Here is a 20215-nt window from a genome sequence, read left to right as displayed (position 1 = left end):
CAATAGCATTTAATATATTCAGCATATTAAAACGTATAAAATTGGCATCCAATTGCTCCAAAACAAGCTGTATTGTATCAAGTGTAACCCACATTACACACTACAACTCCTAAACTGACACTTTTACACTGTATTACATGATAAAAAAAAACAGATTTCAATTCATAACTTCAATAGCATTTAAAGTATTCAGCATATCAATAGCATTTAATATATTCAGCATATTAAAACGTATAAAATTGGCATCCAATTGCTCCAAAACAAGCTGTATTGTATCAAGTGTAACCCACATTACACACTACAACTCCTAAACTGACACTTTTACACTGTATTACATGATAAAAAAAACAGATTTCAATTCATAACTTCAATAGCATTTAAAGTATTCAGCATATCAATAGCATTTAATATATTCAGCATATTAAAACTTCAATAACTTTTACAATATGCATCTAATTGCTCCAAAACAAGCTTTATTGTATCAAGTGTAACCCACATTACACACTACAACTCCTAAACTGACACTTTTACACTGTATTACATTTTAAAAAACAGATTTCAATTCATAACTTTAATAGCATTTAAAGTATTCAGCATATCAATAGCATTTAATATATTCAGCATATTAAAACGTATAAAATTGGCATCCAATTGCTCCAAAACAAGCTGTATTGTATCAAGTGTAACCCACATTACACACTACAACTCCTAAACTGACACTTTTACACTGTATTACATTTTAAAAAACAGATTTCAATTCATAACTTTAATAGCATTTAAAGTATTCAGCTTACCAATAGCATTTAATATATCCAGCATATTAAAACGTATAAAATTGGCATCCAATTGCTCCAAAACAAGCTGTATTGTATCAAGTGTAACCCACATTACACACTACAACTCCTAAACTGACATTTTTACACTGTATTACATTTTAAAAAACAGATTTCAATTCATAACTTTAATAGCATTTAAAGTATTCAGCATATCAATAGCATTTAATATATTCAGCATATTAAAACGTATAAAATTGGCATCCAATTGCTCCAAAACAAGCTGTATTGTATCAAGTGTAACCCACATTACACACTACAACTCCTAAACTGACACTTTTACACTGTATTACATGATAAAAAAAACAGATTTCAATTCATAACTTCAATAGCATTTAAAGTATTCAGCATATCAATAGCATTTAATATATTCAGCATGTTAAAACTTCAATAACTTTTACAATATGCATCTAATTGCTCCAAAACAAGCTTTATTGTATCAAGTGTAACCCACATTACACACTACAACTCCTAAACTGACACTTTTACACTGTATTACATTTTAAAAAACAGATTACAATTTATAACTTTAATAGCATTTAAAGTATTCAGCTTACCAATAGCATTTAATATATCCAGCATATTAAAACTTATAAAATTGGCATCCAATTGCTCCAAAACAAGCTGTATTGTATCAAGTGTAACCCACATTACACACTACAACTCCTAAACTGACACTTTTACACTGTATTACATTTTAAAAAACAGATTTCAATTCATAACTTTAATAGCATTTAAAGTATTCAGCTTACCAATAGCATTTAATATATCCAGCATATTAAAACGTATAAAATTGGCATCCAATTGCTCCAAAACAAGCTGTATTGTATCAAGTGTAACCCACATTACACACTACAACTCCTAAACTGACATTTTTACACTGTATTACATTATAAAAAACAGATTTCAATTCATAACTTCAATAGCATTTAAAGTATTCAGCATATCAATAGCATTTAATATATTCAGCATATTAAAACGTATAAAATTGGCATCCAATTGCTCCAAAACAAGCTGTATTGTATCAAGTGTAACCCACATTACACACTACAACTCCTAAACTGACACTTTTACACTGTATTACATTTTAAAAAACAGATTACAATTTATAACTTTAATAGCATTTAAAGTATTCAGCTTACCAATAGCATTTAATATATCCAGCATATTAAAACGTATAAAATTGGCATCCAATTGCTCCAAAACAAGCTGTATTGTATCAAGTGTAACCCACATTACACACTACAACTCCTAAACTGACACTTTTACACTGTATTACATTATAAAAAACAGATTTCAATTCATAACTTCAATAGCATTTAAAGTATTCAGCATATCAATAGCATTTAATATATTCAGCATATTAAAACGTATAAAATTGGCATCCAATTGCTCCAAAACAAGCTGTATTGTATCAAGTGTAACCCACATTACACACTACAACTCCTAAACTGACACTTTTACACTGTATTACATGATAAAAAAAAACAGATTTCAATTCATAACTTCAATAGCATTTAAAGTATTCAGCATATCAATAGCATTTAATATATTCAGCATATTAAAACGTATAAAATTGGCATCCAATTGCTCCAAAACAAGCTGTATTGTATCAAGTGTAACCCACATTACACACTACAACTCCTAAACTGACACTTTTACACTGTATTACATTTTAAAAAACAGATTTCAATTCATAACTTTAATAGCATTTAAAGTATTCAGCTTACCAATAGCATTTAATATATCCAGCATATTAAAACGTATAAAATTGGCATCCAATTGCTCCAAAACAAGCTGTATTGTATCAAGTGTAACCCACATTACACACTACAACTCCTAAACTGACATTTTTACACTGTATTACATTTTAAAAAACAGATTTCAATTCATAACTTTAATAGCATTTAAAGTATTCAGCATATCAATAGCATTTAATATATTCAGCATATTAAAACGTATAAAATTGGCATCCAATTGCTCCAAAACAAGCTGTATTGTATCAAGTGTAACCCACATTACACACTACAACTCCTAAACTGACACTTTTACACTGTATTACATGATAAAAAAAACAGATTTCAATTCATAACTTCAATAGCATTTAAAGTATTCAGCATATCAATAGCATTTAATATATTCAGCATGTTAAAACTTCAATAACTTTTACAATATGCATCTAATTGCTCCAAAACAAGCTTTATTGTATCAAGTGTAACCCACATTACACACTACAACTCCTAAACTGACACTTTTACACTGTATTACATTTTAAAAAACAGATTACAATTTATAACTTTAATAGCATTTAAAGTATTCAGCTTACCAATAGCATTTAATATATCCAGCATATTAAAACTTATAAAATTGGCATCCAATTGCTCCAAAACAAGCTGTATTGTATCAAGTGTAACCCACATTACACACTACAACTCCTAAACTGACACTTTTACACTGTATTACATTTTAAAAAACAGATTTCAATTCATAACTTTAATAGCATTTAAAGTATTCAGCTTACCAATAGCATTTAATATATCCAGCATATTAAAACGTATAAAATTGGCATCCAATTGCTCCAAAACAAGCTGTATTGTATCAAGTGTAACCCACATTACACACTACAACTCCTAAACTGACATTTTTACACTGTATTACATTATAAAAAACAGATTTCAATTCATAACTTTAATAGCATTTAAAGTATTCAGCTTACCAATAGCATTTAATATATCCAGCATATTAAAACGTATAAAATTGGCATCCAATTGCTCCAAAACAAGCTGTATTGTATCAAGTGTAACCCACATTACACACTACAACTCCTAAACTGACATTTTTACACTGTATTACATTATAAAAAACAGATTTCAATTCATAACTTCAATAGCATTTAAAGTATTCAGCATATCAATAGCATTTAATATATTCAGCATATTAAAACGTATAAAATTGGCATCCAATTGCTCCAAAACAAGCTGTATTGTATCAAGTGTAACCCACATTACACACTACAACTCCTAAACTGACACTTTTACACTGTATTACATTTTAAAAAACAGATTACAATTTATAACTTTAATAGCATTTAAAGTATTCAGCTTACCAATAGCATTTAATATATCCAGCATATTAAAACGTATAAAATTGGCATCCAATTGCTCCAAAACAAGCTGTATTGTATCAAGTGTAACCCACATTACACACTACAACTCCTAAACTGACACTTTTACACTGTATTACATTATAAAAAACAGATTTCAATTCATAACTTCAATAGCATTTAAAGTATTCAGCATATCAATAGCATTTAATATATTCAGCATATTAAAACGTATAAAATTGGCATCCAATTGCTCCAAAACAAGCTGTATTGTATCAAGTGTAACCCACATTACACACTACAACTCCTAAACTGACACTTTTACACTGTATTACATGATAAAAAAAAACAGATTTCAATTCATAACTTCAATAGCATTTAAAGTATTCAGCATATCAATAGCATTTAATATATTCAGCATATTAAAACGTATAAAATTGGCATCCAATTGCTCCAAAACAAGCTGTATTGTATCAAGTGTAACCCACATTACACACTACAACTCCTAAACTGACACTTTTACACTGTATTACATGATAAAAAAAACAGATTTCAATTCATAACTTCAATAGCATTTAAAGTATTCAGCATATCAATAGCATTTAATATATTCAGCATATTAAAACTTCAATAACTTTTACAATATGCATCTAATTGCTCCAAAACAAGCTTTATTGTATCAAGTGTAACCCACATTACACACTACAACTCCTAAACTGACACTTTTACACTGTATTACATTTTAAAAAACAGATTTCAATTCATAACTTTAATAGCATTTAAAGTATTCAGCTTACCAATAGCATTTAATATATTCAGCATATTAAAACGTATAAAATTGGCATCCAATTGCTCCAAAACAAGCTGTTTTGTATCAAGTGTAACCCACATTACACACTACAACTCCTAAACTGACACTTTTACACTGTATTACATGATAAAAAAAAACAGATTTCAATTCATAACTTCAATAGCATTTAAAGTATTCAGCATATCAATAGCATTTAATATATTCAGCATGTTAAAACTTCAATAACTTTTACAATATGCATCTAATTGCTCCAAAACAAGCTTTATTGTATCAAGTGTAACCCACATTACACACTACAACTCCTAAACTGACACTTTTACACTGTATTACATTTTAAAAAACAGATTACAATTTATAACTTTAATAGCATTTAAAGTATTCAGCTTACCAATAGCATTTAATATATCCAGCATATTAAAACTTATAAAATTGGCATCCAATTGCTCCAAAACAAGCTGTATTGTATCAAGTGTAACCCACATTACACACTACAACTCCTAAACTGACACTTTTACACTGTATTACATTTTAAAAAACAGATTTCAATTCATAACTTTAATAGCATTTAAAGTATTCAGCTTACCAATAGCATTTAATATATCCAGCATATTAAAACGTATAAAATTGGCATCCAATTGCTCCAAAACAAGCTGTATTGTATCAAGTGTAACCCACATTACACACTACAACTCCTAAACTGACATTTTTACACTGTATTACATTATAAAAAACAGATTTCAATTCATAACTTCAATAGCATTTAAAGTATTCAGCATATCAATAGCATTTAATATATTCAGCATATTAAAACGTATAAAATTGGCATCCAATTGCTCCAAAACAAGCTGTATTGTATCAAGTGTAACCCACATTACACACTACAACTCCTAAACTGACACTTTTACACTGTATTACATTTTAAAAAACAGATTACAATTTATAACTTTAATAGCATTTAAAGTATTCAGCTTACCAATAGCATTTAATATATCCAGCATATTAAAACTTATAAAATTGGCATCCAATTGCTCCAAAACAAGCTGTATTGTATCAAGTGTAACCCACATTACACACTACAACTCCTAAACTGACACTTTTACACTGTATTACATTTTAAAAAACAGATTTCAATTCATAACTTTAATAGCATTTAAAGTATTCAGCTTACCAATAGCATTTAATATATCCAGCATATTAAAACGTATAAAATTGGCATCCAATTGCTCCAAAACAAGCTGTATTGTATCAAGTGTAACCCACATTACACACTACAACTCCTAAACTGACATTTTTACACTGTATTACATTATAAAAAACAGATTTCAATTCATAACTTCAATAGCATTTAAAGTATTCAGCATATCAATAGCATTTAATATATTCAGCATATTAAAACGTATAAAATTGGCATCCAATTGCTCCAAAACAAGCTGTATTGTATCAAGTGTAACCCACATTACACACTACAACTCCTAAACTGACACTTTTACACTGTATTACATGATAAAAAAAAACAGATTTCAATTCATAACTTCAATAGCATTTAAAGTATTCAGCATATCAATAGCATTTAATATATTCAGCATATTAAAACGTATAAAATTGGCATCCAATTGCTCCAAAACAAGCTGTATTGTATCAAGTGTAACCCACATTACACACTACAACTCCTAAACTGACACTTTTACACTGTATTACATGATAAAAAAAACAGATTTCAATTCATAACTTCAATAGCATTTAAAGTATTCAGCATATCAATAGCATTTAATATATTCAGCATATTAAAACTTCAATAACTTTTACAATATGCATCTAATTGCTCCAAAACAAGCTTTATTGTATCAAGTGTAACCCACATTACACACTACAACTCCTAAACTGACACTTTTACACTGTATTACATTTTAAAAAACAGATTTCAATTCATAACTTTAATAGCATTTAAAGTATTCAGCATATCAATAGCATTTAATATATTCAGCATATTAAAACGTATAAAATTGGCATCCAATTGCTCCAAAACAAGCTGTATTGTATCAAGTGTAACCCACATTACACACTACAACTCCTAAACTGACACTTTTACACTGTATTACATTTTAAAAAACAGATTTCAATTCATAACTTTAATAGCATTTAAAGTATTCAGCTTACCAATAGCATTTAATATATCCAGCATATTAAAACGTATAAAATTGGCATCCAATTGCTCCAAAACAAGCTGTATTGTATCAAGTGTAACCCACATTACACACTACAACTCCTAAACTGACATTTTTACACTGTATTACATTTTAAAAAACAGATTTCAATTCATAACTTTAATAGCATTTAAAGTATTCAGCATATCAATAGCATTTAATATATTCAGCATATTAAAACGTATAAAATTGGCATCCAATTGCTCCAAAACAAGCTGTATTGTATCAAGTGTAACCCACATTACACACTACAACTCCTAAACTGACACTTTTACACTGTATTACATGATAAAAAAAACAGATTTCAATTCATAACTTCAATAGCATTTAAAGTATTCAGCATATCAATAGCATTTAATATATTCAGCATATTAAAACGTATAAAATTGGCATCCAATTGCTCCAAAACAAGCTGTTTTGTATCAAGTGTAACCCACATTACACACTACAACTCCTAAACTGACACTTTTACACTGTATTACATTTTAAAAAACAGATTACAATTTATAACTTTAATAGCATTTAAAGTATTCAGCTTACCAATAGCATTTAATATATCCAGCATATTAAAACTTATAAAATTGGCATCCAATTGCTCCAAAACAAGCTGTATTGTATCAAGTGTAACCCACATTACACACTACAACTCCTAAACTGACACTTTTACACTGTATTACATTTTAAAAAACAGATTTCAATTCATAACTTTAATAGCATTTAAAGTATTCAGCTTACCAATAGCATTTAATATATCCAGCATATTAAAACGTATAAAATTGGCATCCAATTGCTCCAAAACAAGCTGTATTGTATCAAGTGTAACCCACATTACACACTACAACTCCTAAACTGACATTTTTACACTGTATTACATTATAAAAAACAGATTTCAATTCATAACTTCAATAGCATTTAAAGTATTCAGCATATCAATAGCATTTAATATATTCAGCATATTAAAACGTATAAAATTGGCATCCAATTGCTCCAAAACAAGCTGTATTGTATCAAGTGTAACCCACATTACACACTACAACTCCTAAACTGACACTTTTACACTGTATTACATTTTAAAAAACAGATTACAATTTATAACTTTAATAGCATTTAAAGTATTCAGCTTACCAATAGCATTTAATATATCCAGCATATTAAAACGTATAAAATTGGCATCCAATTGCTCCAAAACAAGCTGTATTGTATCAAGTGTAACCCACATTACACACTACAACTCCTAAACTGACACTTTTACACTGTATTACATTATAAAAAACAGATTTCAATTCATAACTTCAATAGCATTTAAAGTATTCAGCATATCAATAGCATTTAATATATTCAGCATATTAAAACGTATAAAATTGGCATCCAATTGCTCCAAAACAAGCTGTATTGTATCAAGTGTAACCCACATTACACACTACAACTCCTAAACTGACACTTTTACACTGTATTACATGATAAAAAAAAACAGATTTCAATTCATAACTTCAATAGCATTTAAAGTATTCAGCATATCAATAGCATTTAATATATTCAGCATATTAAAACGTATAAAATTGGCATCCAATTGCTCCAAAACAAGCTGTATTGTATCAAGTGTAACCCACATTACACACTACAACTCCTAAACTGACACTTTTACACTGTATTACATGATAAAAAAAACAGATTTCAATTCATAACTTCAATAGCATTTAAAGTATTCAGCATATCAATAGCATTTAATATATTCAGCATATTAAAACTTCAATAACTTTTACAATATGCATCTAATTGCTCCAAAACAAGCTTTATTGTATCAAGTGTAACCCACATTACACACTACAACTCCTAAACTGACACTTTTACACTGTATTACATTTTAAAAAACAGATTTCAATTCATAACTTTAATAGCATTTAAAGTATTCAGCTTACCAATAGCATTTAATATATTCAGCATATTAAAACGTATAAAATTGGCATCCAATTGCTCCAAAACAAGCTGTTTTGTATCAAGTGTAACCCACATTACACACTACAACTCCTAAACTGACACTTTTACACTGTATTACATGATAAAAAAAAACAGATTTCAATTCATAACTTCAATAGCATTTAAAGTATTCAGCATATCAATAGCATTTAATATATTCAGCATGTTAAAACTTCAATAACTTTTACAATATGCATCTAATTGCTCCAAAACAAGCTTTATTGTATCAAGTGTAACCCACATTACACACTACAACTCCTAAACTGACACTTTTACACTGTATTACATTTTAAAAAACAGATTACAATTTATAACTTTAATAGCATTTAAAGTATTCAGCTTACCAATAGCATTTAATATATCCAGCATATTAAAACTTATAAAATTGGCATCCAATTGCTCCAAAACAAGCTGTATTGTATCAAGTGTAACCCACATTACACACTACAACTCCTAAACTGACACTTTTACACTGTATTACATTTTAAAAAACAGATTTCAATTCATAACTTTAATAGCATTTAAAGTATTCAGCTTACCAATAGCATTTAATATATCCAGCATATTAAAACGTATAAAATTGGCATCCAATTGCTCCAAAACAAGCTGTATTGTATCAAGTGTAACCCACATTACACACTACAACTCCTAAACTGACATTTTTACACTGTATTACATTATAAAAAACAGATTTCAATTCATAACTTCAATAGCATTTAAAGTATTCAGCATATCAATAGCATTTAATATATTCAGCATATTAAAACGTATAAAATTGGCATCCAATTGCTCCAAAACAAGCTGTATTGTATCAAGTGTAACCCACATTACACACTACAACTCCTAAACTGACACTTTTACACTGTATTACATGATAAAAAAAAACAGATTTCAATTCATAACTTCAATAGCATTTAAAGTATTCAGCATATCAATAGCATTTAATATATTCAGCATATTAAAACGTATAAAATTGGCATCCAATTGCTCCAAAACAAGCTGTATTGTATCAAGTGTAACCCACATTACACACTACAACTCCTAAACTGACACTTTTACACTGTATTACATGATAAAAAAAAACAGATTTCAATTCATAACTTCAATAGCATTTAAAGTATTCAGCATATCAATAGCATTTAATATATTCAGCATGTTAAAACTTCAATAACTTTTACAATATGCATCTAATTGCTCTAAAACAAGCTTTATTGTATCAAGTGTAACCCACATTACACACTACAACTCCTAAACTGACACTTTTACACTGTATTACATTTTAAAAAACAGATTTCAATTCATAACTTTAATAGCATTTAAAGTATTCAGCTTACCAATAGCATTTAATATATCCAGCATATTAAAACTTATAAAATTGGCATCCAATTGCTCCAAAACAAGCTGTATTGTATCAAGTGTAACCCACATTACACACTACAACTCCTAAACTGACACTTTTACACTGTATTACATGATAAAAAAAAACAGATTTCAATTCATAACTTCAATAGCATTTAAAGTATTCAGCATATCAATAGCATTTAATATATTCAGCATATTAAAACGTATAAAATTGGCATCCAATTGCTCCAAAACAAGCTGTATTGTATCAAGTGTAACCCACATTACACACTACAACTCCTAAACTGACACTTTTACACTGTATTACATGATAAAAAAAACAGATTTCAATTCATAACTTCAATAGCATTTAAAGTATTCAGCATATCAATAGCATTTAATATATTCAGCATATTAAAACTTCAATAACTTTTACAATATGCATCTAATTGCTCCAAAACAAGCTTTATTGTATCAAGTGTAACCCACATTACACACTACAACTCCTAAACTGACACTTTTACACTGTATTACATTTTAAAAAACAGATTTCAATTCATAACTTTAATAGCATTTAAAGTATTCAGCTTACCAATAGCATTTAATATATTCAGCATATTAAAACTTATAAAATTGGCATCCAATTGCTCCAAAACAAGCTGTATTGTATCAAGTGTAACCCACATTACACACTACAACTCCTAAACTGACACTTTTACACTGTATTACATTTTAAAAAACAGATTTCAATTCATAACTTTAATAGCATTTAAAGTATTCAGCTTACCAATAGCATTTAATATATCCAGCATATTAAAACGTATAAAATTGGCATCCAATTGCTCCAAAACAAGCTGTATTGTATCAAGTGTAACCCACATTACACACTACAACTCCTAAACTGACATTTTTACACTGTATTACATTATAAAAAACAGATTTCAATTCATAACTTCAATAGCATTTAAAGTATTCAGCATATCAATAGCATTTAATATATTCAGCATATTAAAACGTATAAAATTGGCATCCAATTGCTCCAAAACAAGCTGTATTGTATCAAGTGTAACCCACATTACACACTACAACTCCTAAACTGACACTTTTACACTGTATTACATGATAAAAAAAAACAGATTTCAATTCATAACTTCAATAGCATTTAAAGTATTCAGCATATCAATAGCATTTAATATATTCAGCATATTAAAACGTATAAAATTGGCATCCAATTGCTCCAAAACAAGCTGTATTGTATCAAGTGTAACCCACATTACACACTACAACTCCTAAACTGACACTTTTACACTGTATTACATGATAAAAAAAACAGATTTCAATTCATAACTTCAATAGCATTTAAAGTATTCAGCATATCAATAGCATTTAATATATTCAGCATATTAAAACTTCAATAACTTTTACAATATGCATCTAATTGCTCCAAAACAAGCTTTATTGTATCAAGTGTAACCCACATTACACACTACAACTCCTAAACTGACACTTTTACACTGTATTACATTTTAAAAAACAGATTTCAATTCATAACTTTAATAGCATTTAAAGTATTCAGCTTACCAATAGCATTTAATATATTCAGCATATTAAAACGTATAAAATTGGCATCCAATTGCTCCAAAACAAGCTGTTTTGTATCAAGTGTAACCCACATTACACACTACAACTCCTAAACTGACATTTTTACACTGTATTACATTATAAAAAACAGATTTCAATTCATAACTTCAATAGCATTTAAAGTATTCAGCATATCAATAGCATTTAATATATTCAGCATATTAAAACGTATAAAATTGGCATCCAATTGCTCCAAAACAAGCTGTATTGTATCAAGTGTAACCCACATTACACACTACAACTCCTAAACTGACACTTTTACACTGTATTACATGATAAAAAAAAACAGATTTCAATTCATAACTTCAATAGCATTTAAAGTATTCAGCATATCAATAGCATTTAATATATTCAGCATATTAAAACGTATAAAATTGGCATCCAATTGCTCCAAAACAAGCTGTATTGTATCAAGTGTAACCCACATTACACACTACAACTCCTAAACTGACACTTTTACACTGTATTACATGATAAAAAAAACAGATTTCAATTCATAACTTCAATAGCATTTAAAGTATTCAGCATATCAATAGCATTTAATATATTCAGCATATTAAAACTTCAATAACTTTTACAATATGCATCTAATTGCTCCAAAACAAGCTTTATTGTATCAAGTGTAACCCACATTACACACTACAACTCCTAAACTGACACTTTTACACTGTATTACATTTTAAAAAACAGATTTCAATTCATAACTTTAATAGCATTTAAAGTATTCAGCTTACCAATGGCATTTAATATATTCAGCATATTAAAACGTATAAAATTGGCATCCAATTGCTCCAAAACAAGCTGTTTTGTATCAAGTGTAACCCACATTACACACTACAACTCCTAAACTGACACTTTTACACTGTATTACATGATAAAAAAAAACAGATTTCAATTCATAACTTCAATAGCATTTAAAGTATTCAGCATATCAATAGCATTTAATATATTCAGCATATTAAAACGTATAAAATTGGCATCCAATTGCTCCAAAACAAGCTGTATTGTATCAAGTGTAACCCACATTACACACTACAACTCCTAAACTGACACTTTTACACTGTATTACATGATAAAAAAAAACAGATTTCAATTCATAACTTCAATAGCATTTAAAGTATTCAGCATATCAATAGCATTTAATATATTCAGCATATTAAAACGTATAAAATTGGCATCCAATTGCTCCAAAACAAGCTGTATTGTATCAAGTGTAACCCACATTACACACTACAACTCCTAAACTGACACTTTTACACTGTATTACATGATAAAAAAAAACAGATTTCAATTCATAACTTCAATAGCATTTAAAGTATTCAGCATATCAATAGCATTTAATATATTCAGCATGTTAAAACTTCAATAACTTTTACAATATGCATCTAATTGCTCTAAAACAAGCTTTATTGTATCAAGTGTAACCCACATTACACACTACAACTCCTAAACTGACACTTTTACACTGTATTACATTTTAAAAAACAGATTTCAATTCATAACTTTAATAGCATTTAAAGTATTCAGCTTACCAATAGCATTTAATATATCCAGCATATTAAAACTTATAAAATTGGCATCCAATTGCTCCAAAACAAGCTGTATTGTATCAAGTGTAACCCACATTACACACTACAACTCCTAAACTGACACTTTTACACTGTATTACATGATAAAAAAAAACAGATTTCAATTCATAACTTCAATAGCATTTAAAGTATTCAGCATATCAATAGCATTTAATATATTCAGCATATTAAAACGTATAAAATTGGCATCCAATTGCTCCAAAACAAGCTGTATTGTATCAAGTGTAACCCACATTACACACTACAACTCCTAAACTGACACTTTTACACTGTATTACATGATAAAAAAAACAGATTTCAATTCATAACTTCAATAGCATTTAAAGTATTCAGCATATCAATAGCATTTAATATATTCAGCATATTAAAACTTCAATAACTTTTACAATATGCATCTAATTGCTCCAAAACAAGCTTTATTGTATCAAGTGTAACCCACATTACACACTACAACTCCTAAACTGACACTTTTACACTGTATTACATTTTAAAAAACAGATTTCAATTCATAACTTTAATAGCATTTAAAGTATTCAGCTTACCAATAGCATTTAATATATTCAGCATATTAAAACTTATAAAATTGGCATCCAATTGCTCCAAAACAAGCTGTATTGTATCAAGTGTAACCCACATTACACACTACAACTCCTAAACTGACACTTTTACACTGTATTACATTTTAAAAAACAGATTTCAATTCATAACTTTAATAGCATTTAAAGTATTCAGCTTACCAATAGCATTTAATATATCCAGCATATTAAAACGTATAAAATTGGCATCCAATTGCTCCAAAACAAGCTGTATTGTATCAAGTGTAACCCACATTACACACTACAACTCCTAAACTGACATTTTTACACTGTATTACATTATAAAAAACAGATTTCAATTCATAACTTCAATAGCATTTAAAGTATTCAGCATATCAATAGCATTTAATATATTCAGCATATTAAAACGTATAAAATTGGCATCCAATTGCTCCAAAACAAGCTGTATTGTATCAAGTGTAACCCACATTACACACTACAACTCCTAAACTGACACTTTTACACTGTATTACATGATAAAAAAAAACAGATTTCAATTCATAACTTCAATAGCATTTAAAGTATTCAGCATATCAATAGCATTTAATATATTCAGCATATTAAAACGTATAAAATTGGCATCCAATTGCTCCAAAACAAGCTGTATTGTATCAAGTGTAACCCACATTACACACTACAACTCCTAAACTGACACTTTTACACTGTATTACATGATAAAAAAAACAGATTTCAATTCATAACTTCAATAGCATTTAAAGTATTCAGCATATCAATAGCATTTAATATATTCAGCATATTAAAACTTCAATAACTTTTACAATATGCATCTAATTGCTCCAAAACAAGCTTTATTGTATCAAGTGTAACCCACATTACACACTACAACTCCTAAACTGACACTTTTACACTGTATTACATTTTAAAAAACAGATTTCAATTCATAACTTTAATAGCATTTAAAGTATTCAGCTTACCAATAGCATTTAATATATTCAGCATATTAAAACGTATAAAATTGGCATCCAATTGCTCCAAAACAAGCTGTTTTGTATCAAGTGTAACCCACATTACACACTACAACTCCTAAACTGACATTTTTACACTGTATTACATTATAAAAAACAGATTTCAATTCATAACTTCAATAGCATTTAAAGTATTCAGCATATCAATAGCATTTAATATATTCAGCATATTAAAACGTATAAAATTGGCATCCAATTGCTCCAAAACAAGCTGTATTGTATCAAGTGTAACCCACATTACACACTACAACTCCTAAACTGACACTTTTACACTGTATTACATGATAAAAAAAAACAGATTTCAATTCATAACTTCAATAGCATTTAAAGTATTCAGCATATCAATAGCATTTAATATATTCAGCATATTAAAACGTATAAAATTGGCATCCAATTGCTCCAAAACAAGCTGTATTGTATCAAGTGTAACCCACATTACACACTACAACTCCTAAACTGACACTTTTACACTGTATTACATGATAAAAAAAACAGATTTCAATTCATAACTTCAATAGCATTTAAAGTATTCAGCATATCAATAGCATTTAATATATTCAGCATATTAAAACTTCAATAACTTTTACAATATGCATCTAATTGCTCCAAAACAAGCTTTATTGTATCAAGTGTAACCCACATTACACACTACAACTCCTAAACTGACACTTTTACACTGTATTACATTTTAAAAAACAGATTTCAATTCATAACTTTAATAGCATTTAAAGTATTCAGCTTACCAATGGCATTTAATATATTCAGCATATTAAAACGTATAAAATTGGCATCCAATTGCTCCAAAACAAGCTGTTTTGTATCAAGTGTAACCCACATTACACACTACAACTCCTAAACTGACACTTTTACACTGTATTACATGATAAAAAAAAACAGATTTCAATTCATAACTTCAATAGCATTTAAAGTATTCAGCATATCAATAGCATTTAATATATTCAGCATGTTAAAACTTCAATAACTTTTACAATATGCATCTAATTGCTCCAAAACAAGCTTTATTGTATCAAGTGTAACCCACATTACACACTACAACTCCTAAACTGACACTTTTACACTGTATTACATTTTAAAAAACAGATTACAATTTATAACTTTAATAGCATTTAAAGTATTCAGCTTACCAATAGCATTTAATATATCCAGCATATTAAAACTTATAAAATTGGCATCCAATTGCTCCAAAACAAGCTGTATTGTATCAAGTGTAACCCACATTACACACTACAACTCCTAAACTGACACTTTTACACTGTATTACATTTTAAAAAACAGATTTCAATTCATAACTTTAATAGCATTTAAAGTATTCAGCTTACCAATAGCATTTAATATATCCAGCATATTAAAACGTATAAAATTGGCATCCAATTGCTCCAAAACAAGCTGTATTGTATCAAGTGTAACCCACATTACACACTACAACTCCTAAACTGACATTTTTACACTGTATTACATTATAAAAAACAGATTTCAATTCATAACTTCAATAGCATTTAAAGTATTCAGCATATCAATAGCATTTAATATATTCAGCATATTAAAACGTATAAAATTGGCATCCAATTGCTCCAAAACAAGCTGTATTGTATCAAGTGTAACCCACATTACACACTACAACTCCTAAACTGACACTTTTACACTGTATTACATAATAAAAAAAACAGATTTCAATTCATAACTTCAATAGCATTTAAAGTATTCAGCATATCAATAGCATTTAATATATTCAGCATATTAAAACTTATAAAATTGGCATCCAATTGCTCCAAAACAAGCTGTATTGTATCAAGTGTAACCCACATTACACACTACAACTCCTAAACTGACATTTTTACACTGTATTACATTATAAAAAACAGATTTCAATTCATAACTTCAATAGCATTTAAAGTATTCAGCATATCAATAGCATTTAATATATTCAGCATATTAAAACGTATAAAATTGGCATCCAATTGCTCCAAAACAAGCTGTATTGTATCAAGTGTAACCCACATTACACACTACAACTCCTAAACTGACACTTTTACACTGTATTACATGATTAAAAAAAACAGATTTCAATTCATAACTTCAATAGCATTTAAAGTATTCAGCATATCAATAGCATTTAATATATTCAGCATGTTAAAACTTCAATAACTTTTACAATATGCATCTAATTGCTCCAAAACAAGCTTTATTGTATCAAGTGTAACCCACATTACACACTACAACTCCTAAACTGACACTTTTACACTGTATTACATTTTAAAAAACAGATTTCAATTCATAACTTTAATAGCATTTAAAGTATTCAGCTTACCAATAGCATTTAATATATCCAGCATATTAAAACGTATAAAATTGGCATCCAATTGCTCCAAAACAAGCTGTATTGTATCAAGTGTAACCCACATTACACACTACAACTCCTAAACTGACATTTTTACACTGTATTACATTATAAAAAACAGATTTCAATTCATAACTTCAATAGCATTTAAAGTATTCAGCATATCAATAGCATTTAATATATTCAGCATATTAAAACGTATAAAATTGGCATCCAATTGCTCCAAAACAAGCTGTATTGTATCAAGTGTAACCCACATTACACACTACAACTCCTAAACTGACACTTTTACACTGTATTACATAATAAAAAAAACAGATTTCAATTCATAACTTCAATAGCATTTAAAGTATTCAGCATATCAATAGCATTTAATATATTCAGCATATTAAAACTTATAAAATTGGCATCCAATTGCTCCAAAACAAGCTGTATTGTATCAAGTGTAACCCACATTACACACTACAACTCCTAAACTGACATTTTTACACTGTATTACATTATAAAAAACAGATTTCAATTCATAACTTCAATAGCATTTAAAGTATTCAGCATATCAATAGCATTTAATATATTCAGCATATTAAAACGTATAAAATTGGCATCCAATTGCTCCAAAACAAGCTGTATTGTATCAAGTGTAACCCACATTACACACTACAACTCCTAAACTGACACTTTTACACTGTATTACATGATTAAAAAAAACAGATTTCAATTCATAACTTCAATAGCATTTAAAGTATTCAGCATATCAATAGCATTTAATATATTCAGCATGTTAAAACTTCAATAACTTTTACAATATGCATCTAATTGCTCCAAAACAAGCTTTATTGTATCAAGTGTAACCCACATTACACACTACAACTCCTAAACTGACACTTTTACACTGTATAACATTTTAAAAAACAGATTTCAATTCTTAACTTTAATAGCATTTAAAGTATTCAGCTTACCAATAGCATTTAATATATCCAGCATATTAAAACTTATAAAATTGGCATCCAATTGCTCCAAAACAAGCTGTATTGTATCAAGTGTAACCCACATTACACACTACAACTCCTAAACTGACACTTTTACACTGTATTACATGATAAAAAAAAACAGATTTCAATTCATAACTTCAATAGCATTTAAAGTATTCAGCATATCAATAGCATTTAATATATTCAGCATGTTAAAACTTCAATAACTTTTACAATATGCATCTAATTGCTCCAAAACAAGCTTTATTGTATCACTTTTACACTGTATTACATTTTAAAAAACAGATTTCAATTTATAACTTTAATAGCATTTAAAGTATTCAGCTTACCAATAGCATTTAATATATCCAGCATATTAAAACTTATAAAATTGGCATCCAATTGCTCCAAAACAAGCTGTATTGTATCAAGTGTAACCCACATTACACACTACAACTCCTAAACTGACACTTTTACACTGTATTACATTTTAAAAAACAGATTTCAATTCATAACTTTAATAGCATTTAAAGTATTCAGCTTACCAATAGCATTTAATATATCCAGCATATTAAAACGTATAAAATTGGCATCCAATTGCTCCAAAACAAGCTGTATTGTATCAAGTGTAACCCACATTACACACTACAACTCCTAAACTGACATTTTTACACTGTATTACATTATAAAAAACAGATTTCAATTCATAACTTCAATAGCATTTAAAGTATTCAGCATATCAATAGCATTTAATATATTCAGCATATTAAAACGTATAAAATTGGCATCCAATTGCTCCAAAACAAGCTGTATTGTATCAAGTGTAACCCACATTACACACTACAACTCCTAAACTGACACTTTTACACTGTATTACATAATAAAAAAAACAGATTTCAATTCATAACTTCAATAGCATTTAAAGTATTCAGCATATCAATAGCATTTAATATATTCAGCATATTAAAACTTATAAAATTGGCATCCAATTGCTCCAAAACAAGCTGTATTGTATCAAGTGTAACCCACATTACACACTACAACTCCTAAACTGACATTTTTACACTGTATTACATTATAAAAAACAGATTTCAATTCATAACTTCAATAGCATTTAAAGTATTCAGCATATCAATAGCATTTAATATATTCAGCATATTAAAACGTATAAAATTGGCATCCAATTGCTCCAAAACAAGCTGTATTGTATCAAGTGTAACCCACATTACACACTACAACTCCTAAACTGACATTTTTACACTGTATTACATTATAAAAAACAGATTTCAATTCATAACTTCAATAGCATTTAAAGTATTCAGCATATCAATAGCATTTAATATATTCAGCATATTAAAACGTATAAAATTGGCATCCAATTGCTCCAAAACAAGCTGTATTGTATCAAGTGTAACCCACATTACACACTACAACTCCTAAACTGACACTTTTACACTGTATTACATAATAAAAAAAACAGATTTCAATTCATAACTTCAATAGCATTTAAAGTATTCAGCATATCAATAGCATTTAATATATTCAGCATATTAAAACTTATAAAATTGGCATCCAATTGCTCCAAAACAAGCTGTATTGTATCAAGTGTAACCCACATTACACACTACAACTCCTAAACTGACATTTTTACACTGTATTACATTATAAAAAACAGATTTCAATTCATAACTTCAATAGCATTTAAAGTATTCAGCATATCAATAGCATTTAATATATTCAGCATATTAAAACGTATAAAATTGGCATCCAATTGCTCCAAAACAAGCTGTATTGTATCAAGTGT

Source organism: Trichomycterus rosablanca, chromosome 13, assembly GCF_030014385.1.
Source record: "Trichomycterus rosablanca isolate fTriRos1 chromosome 13, fTriRos1.hap1, whole genome shotgun sequence".
NCBI lineage: Eukaryota > Metazoa > Chordata > Actinopteri > Siluriformes > Trichomycteridae > Trichomycterus > Trichomycterus rosablanca.
Note: the sequence above shows the minus strand (reverse complement) of the source record.